Source organism: Sapajus apella, unplaced genomic scaffold (genome assembly GCF_009761245.1).
Source record: "Sapajus apella isolate SASKATOON/1434 unplaced genomic scaffold, GSC_monkey_1.0 scaffold63, whole genome shotgun sequence".
Classification (NCBI taxonomy): Eukaryota; Metazoa; Chordata; class Mammalia; order Primates; family Cebidae; genus Sapajus; species Sapajus apella.
Genome location: NW_022437003.1, coordinates 5,949,532 through 5,964,904, shown reverse-complemented (window position 1 = coordinate 5,964,904; position 15,373 = coordinate 5,949,532).

Sequence of the window (15,373 nt, the reverse complement as noted above, 5' to 3'; positions counted from 1 at the left end):
TTGAACAATGAGAACACATGGACACAGGGAGGGGAGCACTACACACTGGGGTCAGTTGGGGGGAAATAGGGGAGGGACAGTCGGTGGGGAGCTGGGGAGAGATAGCAAGGGGAGAGATGCGAGATGTAGGTGATGGGGAGGAAGGCAGCAAATCACACTGCCACATGTGTACCCATGCAACAATCTTGCATGTTCTTCACATGTACCCCAAAACCTAAAATGCAATAAAATAAAGGGGAAAATAAAAGAAAAAAAAAGAAATTAAGCATCCCTAACAAAAAAACAGAATATATATTATTCTAAGGGGGAAAGTAATTCCATGCATTTTAAGTGATTGTTTGTATTTCTTTAAGAAATAAATTATTTCTGTGTGTGGAAAAAAAAAAAGAAAAAATCTTAAATGCATTTAGAGAAAAGGGTCAATTCACATAAAGAGGGAATCCCATCAGGGTAGCAGCAGACCTCTCAGTAGAAGCCTTGCAAGCCAGACAATACTGGTGGCCTATGTTTAACATCCTTAAAGGAAAGAAATTTCAACCAAGAGTTTTATATACTCCCAAACTAAGCTTTATAAGTCAAGAAGAATTAAAGTCTTTTCCAGACAGGTAAATGCTAAGGTGATACCTTTCGACTAGACAAACCTTACAAGAGGCCCTTAAGGGAGTGCTAAATATGGAAACAAAACATCATTATTGGCCACCACAAAAACATACTTAAGCACATAACTCACTGGCATAAATATAAAGCAATGATATAATCAAGTCTACATAACAACCAGTTAACAACATGATGAAAAATCGAATTTTTACATATCTGTACTAACATTGAATGTTAATGGGCTAAATGCCCAATGTAAGAGATAGACCAGATAAAAACTAAGACCAAATCATCTGTTGTCTTCAAGAGACCAGTCTCACATGTAAGAACACCAACAGGCTCAAAGTAAAAGGATGGCAAAAAAAATCCAGCATGCAATGGAAAACAGAGCAAGAGTCACTATTCTTATATCAGATGAAACAGACTTTAAATCAATAAAAATGAAAAAGGACAATGAAGGGCATTACATAATGTCAAAGGGTGCAATCTAACAAGAAGACTAAATTATCCTAAATATATATGCCTCCAACATTGGAGCACATATTTTAAAAAACAAATTCTTCTTTCCCTATGAAAAAACTTAGGACAACAACATAATAACACAATAGTAGTGGAGATTTTAACTCCCCACTGATAGCATTAGATAGACCACCAAGGCAGAAACTATCAAACTCTGAAATTAAATTCAACATGACATAAGAGACATCTACAGAATATTCCACCCAGTAACTATAAAATATATCCTTCTCATCTGCATATGGAACGTGTTCTAAGATTGATCACTTAGTGATAAGGCAACATTCAACAAGAAAAAAATGGAAATCAAACTAAGCACATTTTTGGACCATGGTGCAATACAAATAGAAGTAAATATCAAAAAGACCTCTCAAAACTACATAAACATATGGAAATTAAACAACTTGTTTCTAAATAATTCTTGGGTGAACACTGAAATTAAGATGGAAATTTAAAAAAATTTATTTGAAATTGACAAAAATAGGGACAGAACTTACCAAAATCTCTGGGATGCAGCTATAGCAGTGTTAAGAGGAGAGTTTGTAGCCATAAATATCTTCACCAGGAAGCTGGAAAGATCTCAAATTGACAATCCAACTTTGCACCTAAAGGAACTAGAAGTAAAAAGAACAAACATACCCAAAATTTAGCAGAAGAAAATAAATGAATAAAAATAGAGAAAAACTTATGAAAATTGAGATGCAAAAATTCATACAAAAGATCAGTGAAACCAAAAGTTGAAAAAATTAACAAGATTGATAGAGTGCTAGTTTGAATAACAAAGAAAAAAAGAGAAGACCCAAATAAGTACAATCAGAAATTACAATGATGATATTACAACCTATCCCACAGAAATAAAAATGATCATTAGAGAATACTGTAAACAAATTTATACACACAATTTAGAAAATCTAGAGGAAATGGACAAATTCCTGGAAAAACACAATCTCTTAAGATTGAATCAGGAAGAGATTGAAATCCTGAATAGACCAATATCCAGCTCTATAATTGAAGCCGTAATAAACAACCTAGAAACATAATGAGCCCTAGAGCAGATGGATTCACAGCTGAATTCTACCAGATGTGCAAAGAACTGGTGCCAATTCTACTGAAACCATTCCAAAAACTCAAGGAGGAGGGATTCCTCCTTGACTTATTCTATGATGCCAGCATCAGCCTAATACCTAAATCTGACAGAGACACAATGAAGAAAGAAAAATTTATGCCAATATCCCTGATGAACTTAGATGAAAAAAGTCTCAACAGAACGTTAGCAAACTGCATCTAGCAGCACATCATAAAGTTAATTCACCACAATCAACTAGGCTTTATTCATAGGATACAAGGTTGGTTCAATATACACAAATTAATGTGATTCACCACATAAACAGTATGAAAAATCATGATTGTCTCAATGGATGCAGAACAAATGATTAATAAAATCCCAAACCCCTTTATGATAAAAACCTTCAACAGACTAGGTATCAGAAGAGCACACCTCAGAATAGTAAGACCCATCTATGACAAATCCATAACCAAAATCATACTGAGTGGGCAAATCTGGAAGTATTCCCCCTTGAAAACTGGAACAAGGCAAGAATGCTCACTCCCACCACTCCTACTCAACATATTCCTGGAAGTCCTAGCCAGAGCAATCAGGCAAGAAAAAGAAATAAAAGGCATCCAAATAGAAAAGTAGAAGTCAAATGATCTCTTTTTGCTGACCAAATGATTCTATACTTAGAAAACACTAAAGACTCTGCCAAAAGACTACTAGAACTAATAAAAGATTTTAGCAAGTTTTCAGAATACAAAATCAATGTACAGAAATTGGTGGGATTTCTATATACCAGTAATATCAAGGCTAAGAGTCAAATGAAGAATACAATCCCGCTTACAATAGCAACAAAGAAAATGAAGTAGCTACAAATACATCTAACAAATGAGGTGAAAAATCTCTACAATGAGAACTACAAGATAATGCTCAGAGAAATCAAAAATGACAAAAATAAATCAGAAAACACCCCATGCTCATGGGGTAGGAGAATCAGTATTTTTAAAAAGGCCCTACAGCCCAAAACTATTTACAGATTCAACACTATTCATATCAAACTACCAATGTAATTCTTCGCAGAGTTAGAAAAAAATATTTTTAAATTTAATGGAACCAAAAAAGAGCCCAACTAGCCAAAGCAATCCTAAGCAAAAAGAAAAAAGCCAGAGGCATCACACTACCTAATAAGGTTTGGCTCTTTGTTGCCATCAAAGTTTCATGTTGAATTGTGTTGGAGGAGGGACCTGGTGGGAGGTGATTTGATCTTGGGGGTGCATTTATCCCTGCTGTTCTTGTGAGAGTGAGTTCTCACAAGATAGTTGCTTGAAAGTGTGTAGCACTTCCTTCTTCACTCTCTCCTATTTCTCCTGCCCGCATGTAAAGACGTGCTTGCTTCCCTTTCACCTTCCTCCATAATTGTAAGTTTCCTGAGGCTTTCCCAGCCATGCCTCCTGTACTGCATGACACTATGAAGATACATCAACAAACAGCATGTTACTAGTACAAAAACAGATGTATAGACTAATGGAATGGAACAGAAATCTCAGAAATGAAGCCACACACCTGCAACCATCTGATCTTCAGCAGGACTGACAAAACAAGCAATGGGGAAAGGACTACCTATTCAATAAATGGTGCTGGGATAACTAGCGAGTCATATGTAGAAGAATGAAACTAGACCCTTACCTTTCACCATATCCAATCCTAATTAAGATAGATTACATATGTAAATGTAAGACCTCACACTATAAAAAGCTTAGAAGAAAACCTAGGAAATACCTTCCTTGGTATCAGCCCTGACAAATAAATTTTAGCTAAGTCCATCCAAATAATTGAAACACAACAGAAATGGACAAGTGGAAGCTAATTAAAGTAAAGAGCTTCTGTACAGCAGAAGAAACTATCAACAAAGTGAACAAACAACCTACAGAATGGGAAAAAAAATATCTGCAAACCATGCATCTGACAAAGGTCTAACATCCAGCTTCTGGAAGGAACTTAACAAATAAGCAAAAACCAACCCCATTAAAAAATGGACAAAGGACATGAACAGATACTTCTCAAAAGAAGATATATAAGTGGCCAATAAATATATGAAAACATGTTCTTGATTAATAGTAATCAGAGAAATGCAAATCAAAACCAAAGTAAGATGCCATCTCACACTAGCCAGAATGCTATTATGAAAAAAGTCAAAAAATGACAGATGCTGGTGAGGTTGCAGAGAAAAGGGAATGCTTATGCACTGCTAGTAGGAATGTAAATTAGTTCAGCCACTGTGGAAAACAGTTGGGAGATTTCTCAAAGGACTTAAAACAGAACTACCATTTGACCCAGCAGCCCCATTAGTCAGAATATACCCCAAGGAATATAAATTGCTCTATGATAGACTGCATGCATGTGTATGTTCTTTGCAGCACTATTCACAATATCAAAGATGTGGAATCAGCGTAAATGCCCATCAATGGTGGACTGGATAATGACAATATGGTACTTTTATGCCATGGAATACTACATGGCCATTAAAAAAAACCCAAATCGTGCCCTTTGCAGCATCACGAATGGAGCTGGAGGCCTTTATCCCATGTGAACTAACATGGGATTGGAAAACCAAATACTGCATATTCTCACATATAAATGGGAGCTAAACCTTGAATACAAATGGACGCAAAGAAGAGAACAATAGACGGTGGGGCCTACTTGAGGATAGTGGGTGGGAGGAGGTATTATGCTAAATACCTATCAGGTATTATGCTTATTACTTGGCTGACAAAGGAATCTGTTCACCAATGCCCTGCAAACATGTAATTTACCTGTTTAATGAGATTTAGAAGCAACCTAAGTGTCCTTCAACGGATGAATGGATAAAGAAGATGTGATACATATGCCCAGTGCCATAGAAAAACAAGCTCCTACCATTTGGAAAAACATGGATGAAATTGGAGGTCATTAATTGAAATAAGCCATAGAAAGATATACTTCACATGTTCTCAGTCATTTGTGGAGCTAAAAATTTAACTAACTGAACTCATGGAAACAGTAAAAGAGTAATGAGGGTAGGGTGAAAGGGAAGTGTAGGTGGTTAATGAGAAAAAATAATTATAAAGAAAGAATAAGATCTAGTATTTGCTAACACAACAAGGTGATTATAGTAAAAAATAATTGTACATTTAAAAATAACTACAAGTGTATAGTTAGATTGTAACACAAAGGATGAATGCTTGAGGTGATGGATATCCCATTTGTAATGGTGTCATTACGCATGCCTGTATCGAAATACCTCACATAACCCATAAATATGTACACCTACTATATATCCACAAAAATTAAAAAACTCAAACATGTACAAGTACCCTGAACCTAAAAGTTGGAAAGAAAAAATAAAAATTGCATCTAATAGTTTTAATTTGACATGATTTTATTTAAAACAAGAAGTTACTTAAAATAGAAATTATTATCACTAATATTCTCTACAAGTTATTTAAACAATATATATTGAGAGGGAAATAAAAATTGAAACAAAAAATATGTAGATGAGAGATAAAAAGACAATTTTAAAGTAATATACTTACAGAAGTACCCCTCCCTTTGCCAAAAGCCCAAAGGGATTTGTTTTGTCCCTTATTTATTGTTAACCTGGACATGATCCTGGAGGTAAATCTCACAAAATTGGGCGGGTCCCCCTATGACTGGGTGCCCCCTAGAGTTTTTCACTCTTAGAGCTTCCTGCCCTGGACCTCCAGCAATCTGTCAATTACAGTTCCGATTTTTCCTTCCCTGGTACTGATTCCTGCAGAGGTTTCTGCTTGTGAGTCTCTGCTCCAGTAAGCCATGACTCCTGCATTCGCTTCTCTCTCCAACCCTGGAGGCAATGCTTTACCCCATGTCTTACCTCTCTTACAGATTCAAGAAGAGTTGTTGATATTTCAGTTTGTTCTGCTTTCTCCATGTTATTAGGATAGAGTGGTAACTTCCAAGCTCCTTACATGTGAAGCTAGGTGTGAACATAGTTCTCAGGGATGATGAACCCAGGCAAGTATGGAAAAGGTAGCAGTGGGGAATAACTGCTGGAGTCTTGTGAACAAGTTGAGTCTGTTTAAATTTAATTTTCTTAAATATTTCTATAGCAGGTGAGATTTCTGGACTTTTTTTCTATGATGAATACATTTATATATCTGTCTAAAAAATTAAAATTAGAGATTGTGAAAAGCTCCAGGAAGTGACCTAGAAACTATGGAAATTTCTTGCAAATGTTAGATGAAGGAAAGTCAACACCAAAGGCAATCTACAAGCTGCACGTACGTTGAAAATACTGAAGGTCACATGTATGTCATTTTACCAGATGTGCACATCATCACAAATGTACAGCCTCAGCAATCCCTATGGCAGGATGCCCAGGGGGAAGAGAAACTGAGACTGTATCTAGGGAAACATCCTTGGCTTGTGCCATCAAATACTGAGATTTAATATTCCTTTTACTTTTATCCAATTAACAAATACTTTAGTCATAAGACAAAGAGTCCTAGAAGACACCTCCCGTCAAAAAATTAATTATTTTTGTTTTTAACAAGGTATTGTATTTCTAGGAACAGGAATTTCTTTGCAAGTTTTTCATTATGTCCTATTCTAGTGCTGGAGCACTTTTCAGGATTCTATAGCTTTTTGACCTTGCTGGTTACACCCTAGATATGACAACAACCTATAATTGGAGATAATTTTAAAGGTTCAGTATTTGGAATTTGTTCTTATAAATTTAATATACTTTATTTCTGTTCTTAGCAGACTCTAATTGAGTATCTGGTTTTTGTAGAATGAAAATATTGGCACCCATAGTCAAGTGATTACCTGAGGAAATACTCATTTCTTGCTGTTTCTCTTAGAGAATATAATAATGAATTGACCAAAAAAAAATATATAAAGGAAAAATGCCAGATTGTTTTAAATCCAGATTCCTGTTGGTACTTTGATAATGGCATATGCTGTTCTTTGTGCTAAGAACAAGAAATCCCAATCTTCAAAACATTTTGAAGGTAATTTTATTGACAATTTGTCTGACAACAGAGACCCAAGCTCATATATAATAATTGGAAGCCTGCTCAGAAATTAAATAAATAATGTCCTATCCTTTGTTTTCCCTTGAATAGTTCAGATAGAAAGTTAGATGCTCAATGTCCTGGCTGCATAGGAGAGTCACCTGGGGAAGGCCATAAGCATGCCATTGCTCAGGTTTTACCCATCTCCTAGGTTTTGATTCGGTTTTTCTAGAGTAGGACCAGCCTTTCAGTTCTAAAACCTATCCGGACGAGTCTAACACATAGTGAGGCTTAAGAACCACTGCAACGTTAGGCAATTCTCATCCATGGAGTAGAACAAAAAGCTGGCAACCAGAAACGTGTTACTCAGCCAGAGGAAGAGGAGAAGGAGAGGCAAAGAAAAGTTAATGTTAGTTTGGTTTGAGCTTTCCTAAATTATGAAAATTATTTTGTGTTACTACTCCGTGGCAGTGACATGGCTGATTGGAAAGACCCTGATCTTGGCGTTGAGCAAGTGAGGTGTCAAATGTTAGAGTCACCTCAGTATTTTAAATTCAAAGCTTCAGAAGCAAGTTTGTTAGAGTTTCTGCTTTAATTATGCCACTTTCAATATTAAGACACCAAACGATGAGAGTGAGGTCAGTTTCAAGCTGGAGTTGAGACTCAGAAGTGAAAAATAAACATAAAAAAATACTTTTCGTTACTACTCCCTCTTTCTTCCACCTCATGGTTTGCTCTCACCACTACTCCCCGAACCCTGCCACTGATCCACAATTGGTGGATGCCTCTAATTCTGGTCCAACTTCACCCTTATCACATATTTATGAGATGAAGAGATATATGTGTGTGTATATGTGTATGACATATATATAATGAATATATGCATATATATATATGCATCCCTATCCTGCTTCAACCTGCTCTTCCTAGATGAGAATATGACTGCATTTTTTTCCTTTTGTTTTCTTTTTTTTCTTTTTTAGGTAGGGATAGGTCTTGCTACATTGCCCAGGCTTGTCTTGAACTCCTGGCCATAAGCAGCCTTCATGCCTTGGCATCCCAAAGTGCTGGGATTACAGGCGCGAACCATAATGCCCAGCCATAGGTATCTTTCCTGTCCTCTGCTGGTTCTGCAATGCTGCTTTCCTTCCTGAGGTTCTTCAACTCCAGTTTATTGTCTCTTCTACTTCTAGTTCATAGGACTATCTCGACAGTTTTATCTCCTATTGAAGGCCACTGACCCTGTTCAGTTGTTTTCATAGAATCCTGACAAATAAGCTGGACAAAAATGCTCTTCTTTTTACAACCAGGGAATTTGAGTACTTGGAGAATGAGACTACAAAACAAAACATGTTTGTAACATCACATCCTGACCTTGCCTTATGCAAAATTTTAATAACGTGAGAATGATAATGTCTGCTTAAAACTTGCTTTAGAGTTTAAAATGATATAATGCATTTCATGTTGCTGCCATACACTGGCATGTTCCAACTTTTAGTCAGTCTCCCCTGTACTCCCTAAAGGCAGCCTCTCATCCAGATTGTTATTTTTATTTACTATCTCAGGTTTGGAACATATGGGATACATTCTTGTAATCCCCCAAAAGGAAGGGTGTGAAGTTTTTCTTATTATCTCTAAATTACTCAGGAAATGTTTACAATGTTTTTTACTTACATCTATATAATTTATTATTGACAAAATATTGGTGTTTATAACTTTGGAGAAGGAATTTCCACAGGTGGACTTTAGGGCTGTGTTTATATTGTTGGAATCTGGATTGCACTGATGGTATTAACATTTGTTTCAGAAGAACTGTATTTTCCCTCACTTAAAGTAGACTTTAATTTTTAGACTAGTTTTGGGTTCACAGAAAGCTTAGGTGCAAAGTACAGAGATTGCCCATACACTCTCTCCCCGCCACAAATACATAGCCTCCACCATCATCAGTATCTACCAGAGTAGTACATTTGTTTCAATCGGTGAACCCGTACTGACACATCATAATCATCCAGAGTTCATAGTTGGTTTATATTAGGGTTCATTTTTGTTGTTGTGCATTCTGTGGGTATGGAAAAATGTATGACAGTGTGTCTACTATTGTTATACAGAGTAGGTCCACTGCTCTAGAAATTCTCTGTGTTCAGCTATTTATCCCTTCCTTCTCTCTAATCCCTGGAAACCACTGTTTTTCACTCTCTCCATAGTTTTGCCTTTTCCAGAATGTTATATAGTTGGAATCATGAAGTATGTCATCTTTATCAATTAGCTTCTTTCATTTAGTAATATAAATTTAAGTTTATTGCATGTCTTTCTGTGGCTTGGTAACCCATTTTTTAAATATTGAATAATATTTTGTTGTCTGGATGTACTGCAGTTTATGTAGACATTCACCCACTGAAGGACCTGTTGGTTACTTCCAAGCTTTGGCAATTAAGAATGAAACTGAAACACGGTGTGCAGGTTTTTATTTGGACATAAGGGTTTTTTTGTTAATTTTTCTCTAAGTTATGAGATACATGTGCAGAACATGCAGGTTTGTTACATAGGTATACATGTACCATGGTGGTTTGCTGCACCTATCAACCTGTCATCTAGGTTTTAAGCCCTGCATGCATTAGGTATTTGTCCTAACGTTCTCACCTCCTTGGCCCCCACCCCTGGACAGGTCCCAATGTGCACTGTTCCCCTCCCTGCGTCCATGTGTTCTCTATGTTCAATCCCAATTATGGGTGAGAACATGCAGTGTTTGGTTTTCTGTTCCTGTGTTAGTTTGCTGAGAATTATGGCTTCATCCATGTCCCTGCAAAGGACATGAACTCATTCTTTTTTATGGCTGCATAGTATTTCATAGTGAATATGTGCCACATTTTCTTTATCCAGTCTATCATTGATGGGCATTTGGGTTGGTTCCAAGTCTTTGCTATTGTAAATAGTGCTGCAATAAACATATGTGTGCATGTGTCTGTATAGTAGAATGATTTACAATCCTTTGGGTATGGACCCAGTAATAGGTTTGTTGGGTCAAATGGTGTTTTTGGTTCTAGATCCTTGAGGAATTGCCACATTGTCTTCTGCAGTTGTTGAACTAATTTACACTCTTACCAACGGTGTAAAAGCGTTCCTATTTCTCAACAGCCTAGCCAGCATCTGCTGTTTTCTGACTTTTTAATAATCGCCATTCTGGCTGGTATGAGATGTTATCTTACTTGGTTTTTAACTCATGTAAATACTGAGGAGTGCTATTGCTGTATTGTTTCAAAATTAATATTTACTGATGTTTACAACATGGTAGATTAACTCTACTTTAGAATTGTAATAGAACTTTCAATCAGTAGACCCAGCGCTCAAGCAGAATGCTATACCCAATCGTTGGCTACTTTGAACAGTACAATTTGAGACCCTTTTACTGTCTTGAATAGTATACCTCATACTATGAGGGGCTCCCAATGAACAAACTGATGCATTGTTGTTTCTCGTGAGTTATGATTTTCCAAGTGTTATGCTTCAACCTATTTCCTTGTACCAATGCTATGTCTACCTGAACCTCACTTTAAATATATGCGATCAGTGCGTGTCACTGAACTGGTAGGGCAGGTCTAACAGAAGATATTTGGAGGGGTGGGATGAGGACAGGAGATCTCATCTGGGGAAAGGGGGAACCTAGGTAAATGAGCTTACTGTGATAGAAATAGTTGCAAGTGAGGGGAAGTGATTCTGAACACAGCATGATTGTTATCTTCCACATGTATCTTACAACTTAGCTACTCTTGGATACATATCTAGAGCAGTGGAGAGCAAGGACTATCCGTTAAAGCTGAAATTATTTTATTTCGTCTTTTTCTGAGAAAAATTGACAGAATACTCGTGTAGAAACAATCTTACTTTGGAAACTCTAGGCCATGGCGTCACTAGAAGAGAAAGAATCATTTTCTCCTACCTAACCACAGATAACCCTACAGATTTAGCAAAACAAACAGTCAGTTGTGGGCATTAGAGACTGTCAGAGCCCAGTAGGATCCATCAGTGCCATTGTGGGGATAAGAAGGTTGTACCAGGGATGTGACAAGGTAGAGTGGCAATGGGACTTGCAGAGCCGACGTGATTGAAAGCACAGATGTAGTAAACTTGAGAGTTCTCAGCCTGTAGTAGCAAGACCTCGAGGGAGAGCAACACTTTAGGGACGTGGAGCAACAAGGTATAAGGAGCCTGGGTCCCTGCATGACCCCATGGAGCTGATTCACCATGCTAGCCCTGCCTATGTCCCTCTGGGCCATTAAACAATGGAGATAACGTTGTCTCCATTTGGCACAATGTTATTTTGGGTCTCTTCTAATTGCAGCAGATCTTATATTCTAGTAATGCTTCTCTTTCTCAGTTAGACCATCCTCCACTCCATGCTCCTTTGCTAACTTCTGTCTTCCCCTGTGGATCCTCCTCTGCACAGCCTGTATTTCAGTTATTTCCTATCCCCCTGCCCCATTTCCTGTGAAAGCACACATCTCGTTTGAAAGAATGGCTCAGAGCCCTGTTTAAGGCATTCTTTAAGAAACTAAATTTTGACTTGTTTTTTAGAGACAAGGTCTCACTGTGTTGCCTAGGCTGGAGTGCAGTGGTATGATCATGGCTCATTGCAACCTTAAACTCCTGGGCTCAAGTAATTCTCCAACCTCAGCCTCCGTAGTAGCAGGGGCTACATGTACTCACCACCATTCCTGGCTAATATTTTTCTGTGTGCATGTGTAGAGAAAGTGTCTCACAATGTTGCCCAGTCTGGTCTTGAACTGACAGTCTCAAGTGACTTTTCCACCTCAGCCTCCCAAAATGCTGGGATTTTAGGTGAGGGCCACCTTGCAGAGCTGAGATTAAAATTTTCTTAGTGGTAAATATTACTTACATTTTTAAGAAAGGCTTTTGTTATAATAGGAAGAAGGAGAGGCTGATGGTAGGGATATCAGGCAGGTGACTGACAACAGAGGTGACACTTTTGTGCCTGGGCTCTGTAGGCATCCTTCAACTAACATTTGGATTGTGCCACTGCCCCCACTTTGTATGTGTATTTGGCTGACACTGAGGGAAGAAATGCACAGTGCTCTCCTGCAAGTATTCTTTATGGTAATCTCAGTATATTTCCTATAGTATGACTTACCTGAACTTCTTCCATTCTGAGAACTTAATATTTCCCAAGATGTAAGGCTAAGAAAATAAAAAAATGATAAAGAAGACATTCACATGGTCAATACGAATATTCAGAGTAATACACTTACAAATAGGTTACTTGGCTTCACTCTAGTAATCTTTTTACTATATATATGTGTCCCATAACATCGTGTTGTGTACTAACTACATACAATGAAATTTATAGTAAACAAACAAAAACAGGCCAGGTGCAGTGGCTCATGCCTGTAATCCCAGCACTTTGGGAGGCCAGGGTGGGCAGATCATGAGGTCAGGATATCAGGTCCAACATGGCCAACATGATGAAACCTTGATTCTGCTAAAAATACAAAAAAAATTATCTGGGTGCGGTGGCATGTGCCTGTAATACCAGCTACTCTGGAGGCTGAGGCAGGAGAATTGCTTGAACCTGGGAAGTGGAGGTTGCAGTTAGCTGAGATCATACCACTGCACTCCAGCCTGGTGACAAAGTGAGACTCCATCTCAAATATATATATATATATATATTTTTTTTTTTGAGATGGACATATGCACATGTCATCTATCTGTCTGTCTGTCTGTCTGTCTGTCTATCTATCTATCTATCTATTTATCTATCTATATGGAGCTGTTTATTTCAAACACAATTCAGAGCCAAATGGACCTATCTGAAGTCAGTATCTTCTCTCTGTTTTCGCATATACCTTATGAGATGTTGCTCTGTATGATATAATATGCCTAGAACAGTGTTTCTCACATCACAGATGATTAACAAACATTACTGAACTGATAATGAATGACTGTACTATGTGAACAGTGTAATTTGGCAGATAAATCTCCCCTTGTTAAACTTAGTATGCATTTCTAGTCCCTAAGAAACCCTGTGTATGTGACAGACGGAAAACATGTCAGCTAGAAAAAAAATTAGAACAGTTAAGGAGAAAAGGGTCAAGGGGTGAAAATGAAAAGAACGACAAAATTGATGACTCTGTTTTTGTATTAATCACTGTATTCGTAGAATCAAATTTTCTTTATTAAGCAACAGAGTTAATTTACATCCACTAAGTCCGGGACAAGGCATCCGAAGTTGGGAAAGAGTAACTCTAAGCCACTGAGAGTATTAATTTCCTTCAAAAGTGGGAAAACATAGACACAGTTGCTGTCAATTTCTAGCAGTATCTTAAGATGTTGTACAGAATATTCCTACAGAAACACAAGTACCATAACAGGCTTCAGGTAGGTGGTGTGTACTTTTACTTCTTGCAGTAAGTACAAACAGGAAGAAAGTGCCAGTTTCTACCTGTAAGGCTCACTGAAGCTAAATCAAGCCTTGCTCAGTTAAGAGGAACGGGTTAATTTTCTGTTCACTGAATTCTGCATGCCTGACAGGTTGTTGATGATTTATTTTTATTTGCTTAGCTTATTCCAGGTTGCATCACCTGGAATTCTCTCAGCTTGATCAAAATGTAGTTCTAATCAGTGAACCGCCGCTCATTCCAGTCTTTTAAGGAGGACTATCCCTGCACCTGCTCAGTGCACACTCACCCAGTGACCTCTGGCAGAGGGTGCTGCTTCTTTCATGACAATGTTCTCACGCAATACCATCCTCAATGCTCAGTGCAGTAGCCTGTCCTCAGGTCGAGGCTGCAGCAGATCAGTGTGTGCTGGTAAATGTTTAATAATTGGCTCTGGGGTTGATAGTTGGCTTTGTAAGGAAAGGATCCTCATCTGTAGAATTTGTCAGTTTCTATGGGTGGAACTACACTTACCATGACTTATTTTGGTGCTTATGTGAAGCCACAGAGCCCAGAGTTAGAAAGGATGTGCACAATTGATTATCAGGAGCTGGTGGAAGGCAGCTGCAGCACACCTCTGTTTGTGTAGCTAATTGCCCCCCAGGTCCTTCCTGAAACCCACTCTTCCTTAGCCTCTGAGGTCAAATACTATATCAAGATTTCTTTTAACAGTGTATACTTAGAAAGGTCTCATGGCTGGTTTTCTTCTCTAGAATTCCCACAGGGGCTAATATATGTTTAATGTTCCAACAACGTGACTCTGATCCTGCCATTGAAAATCACTGTCTCATCCTCTGCCATGCCTTTCCTTCTCTCCTTCCTCTTTAGCTGTTCCACCTCTGCCCGCTCACTGCTACCGTCCTTCTGCTAGTCCCACAAATAGTTCCCCCAATCTCCTGTCCTTCATTTTTCTTCTTTACTATTTCATTCACAATGACCCAAATCATGGAAGTAGCCTGTCCCTCTTGATCCCAGCAAGTGTCTGAAGACTATGCTGCCCTTTTCCAAGACAATAAATGGCTTTCTGCGTGTTCACCTCGTTGAGTGAGATGGAGGGATCAGAGAACTGCTTTCTCCTTGTTGCCTCTTCTTGGCCACTGTTACACTAACATTTCTAAAACCAACTCATCTTTTCTGGTACCTCTTATGTTCTGATGTCATTTCTCTCCATTCCTGTTGCTTTTATCTGTGATTTCCAGGAAAGGCACCAACCATCCCTAAAGAGTTAAGCATCAGGTTCGTACGTTTTTTCATTTCCCTCATTTTTGTCATTATTCTGATGAGTCCCAGCTACCGCTTACTTTTACAAGCACACACTGGATTTTCACCCTCATGCATCATTTATTCCAGCCAAAACCTACTATTTGTTTTCTCATATACACACTTTCTTCTCTTCTGTCTCAGTAGCTATGGCAGCTAATTTTCCATTTTGTCCCTACCCCGATCCATTTTCTACCTCAAGCTGTGCTTCACTGAGCTGTTCCTACTGACTGTGTCACCTAGACCCCCTGGCTCCCTTGCTTCTTATTGGGATCAGCTGGTGGGAGTTCAAGCAGGGAGGTTGGAGAGTGGGAATGGAGAGGTTGAAGCTTTCCTCCTTCTCCTCCTGCTTAGCATCATCGCTCTTGCAGTGACTGCATCCCTCCAGGATGAACGCTCTGTCAGGCTATTCTTTCCATATGGTCACACTATTCACTGGCTCCCAGAACACTGTATTTTAGGTG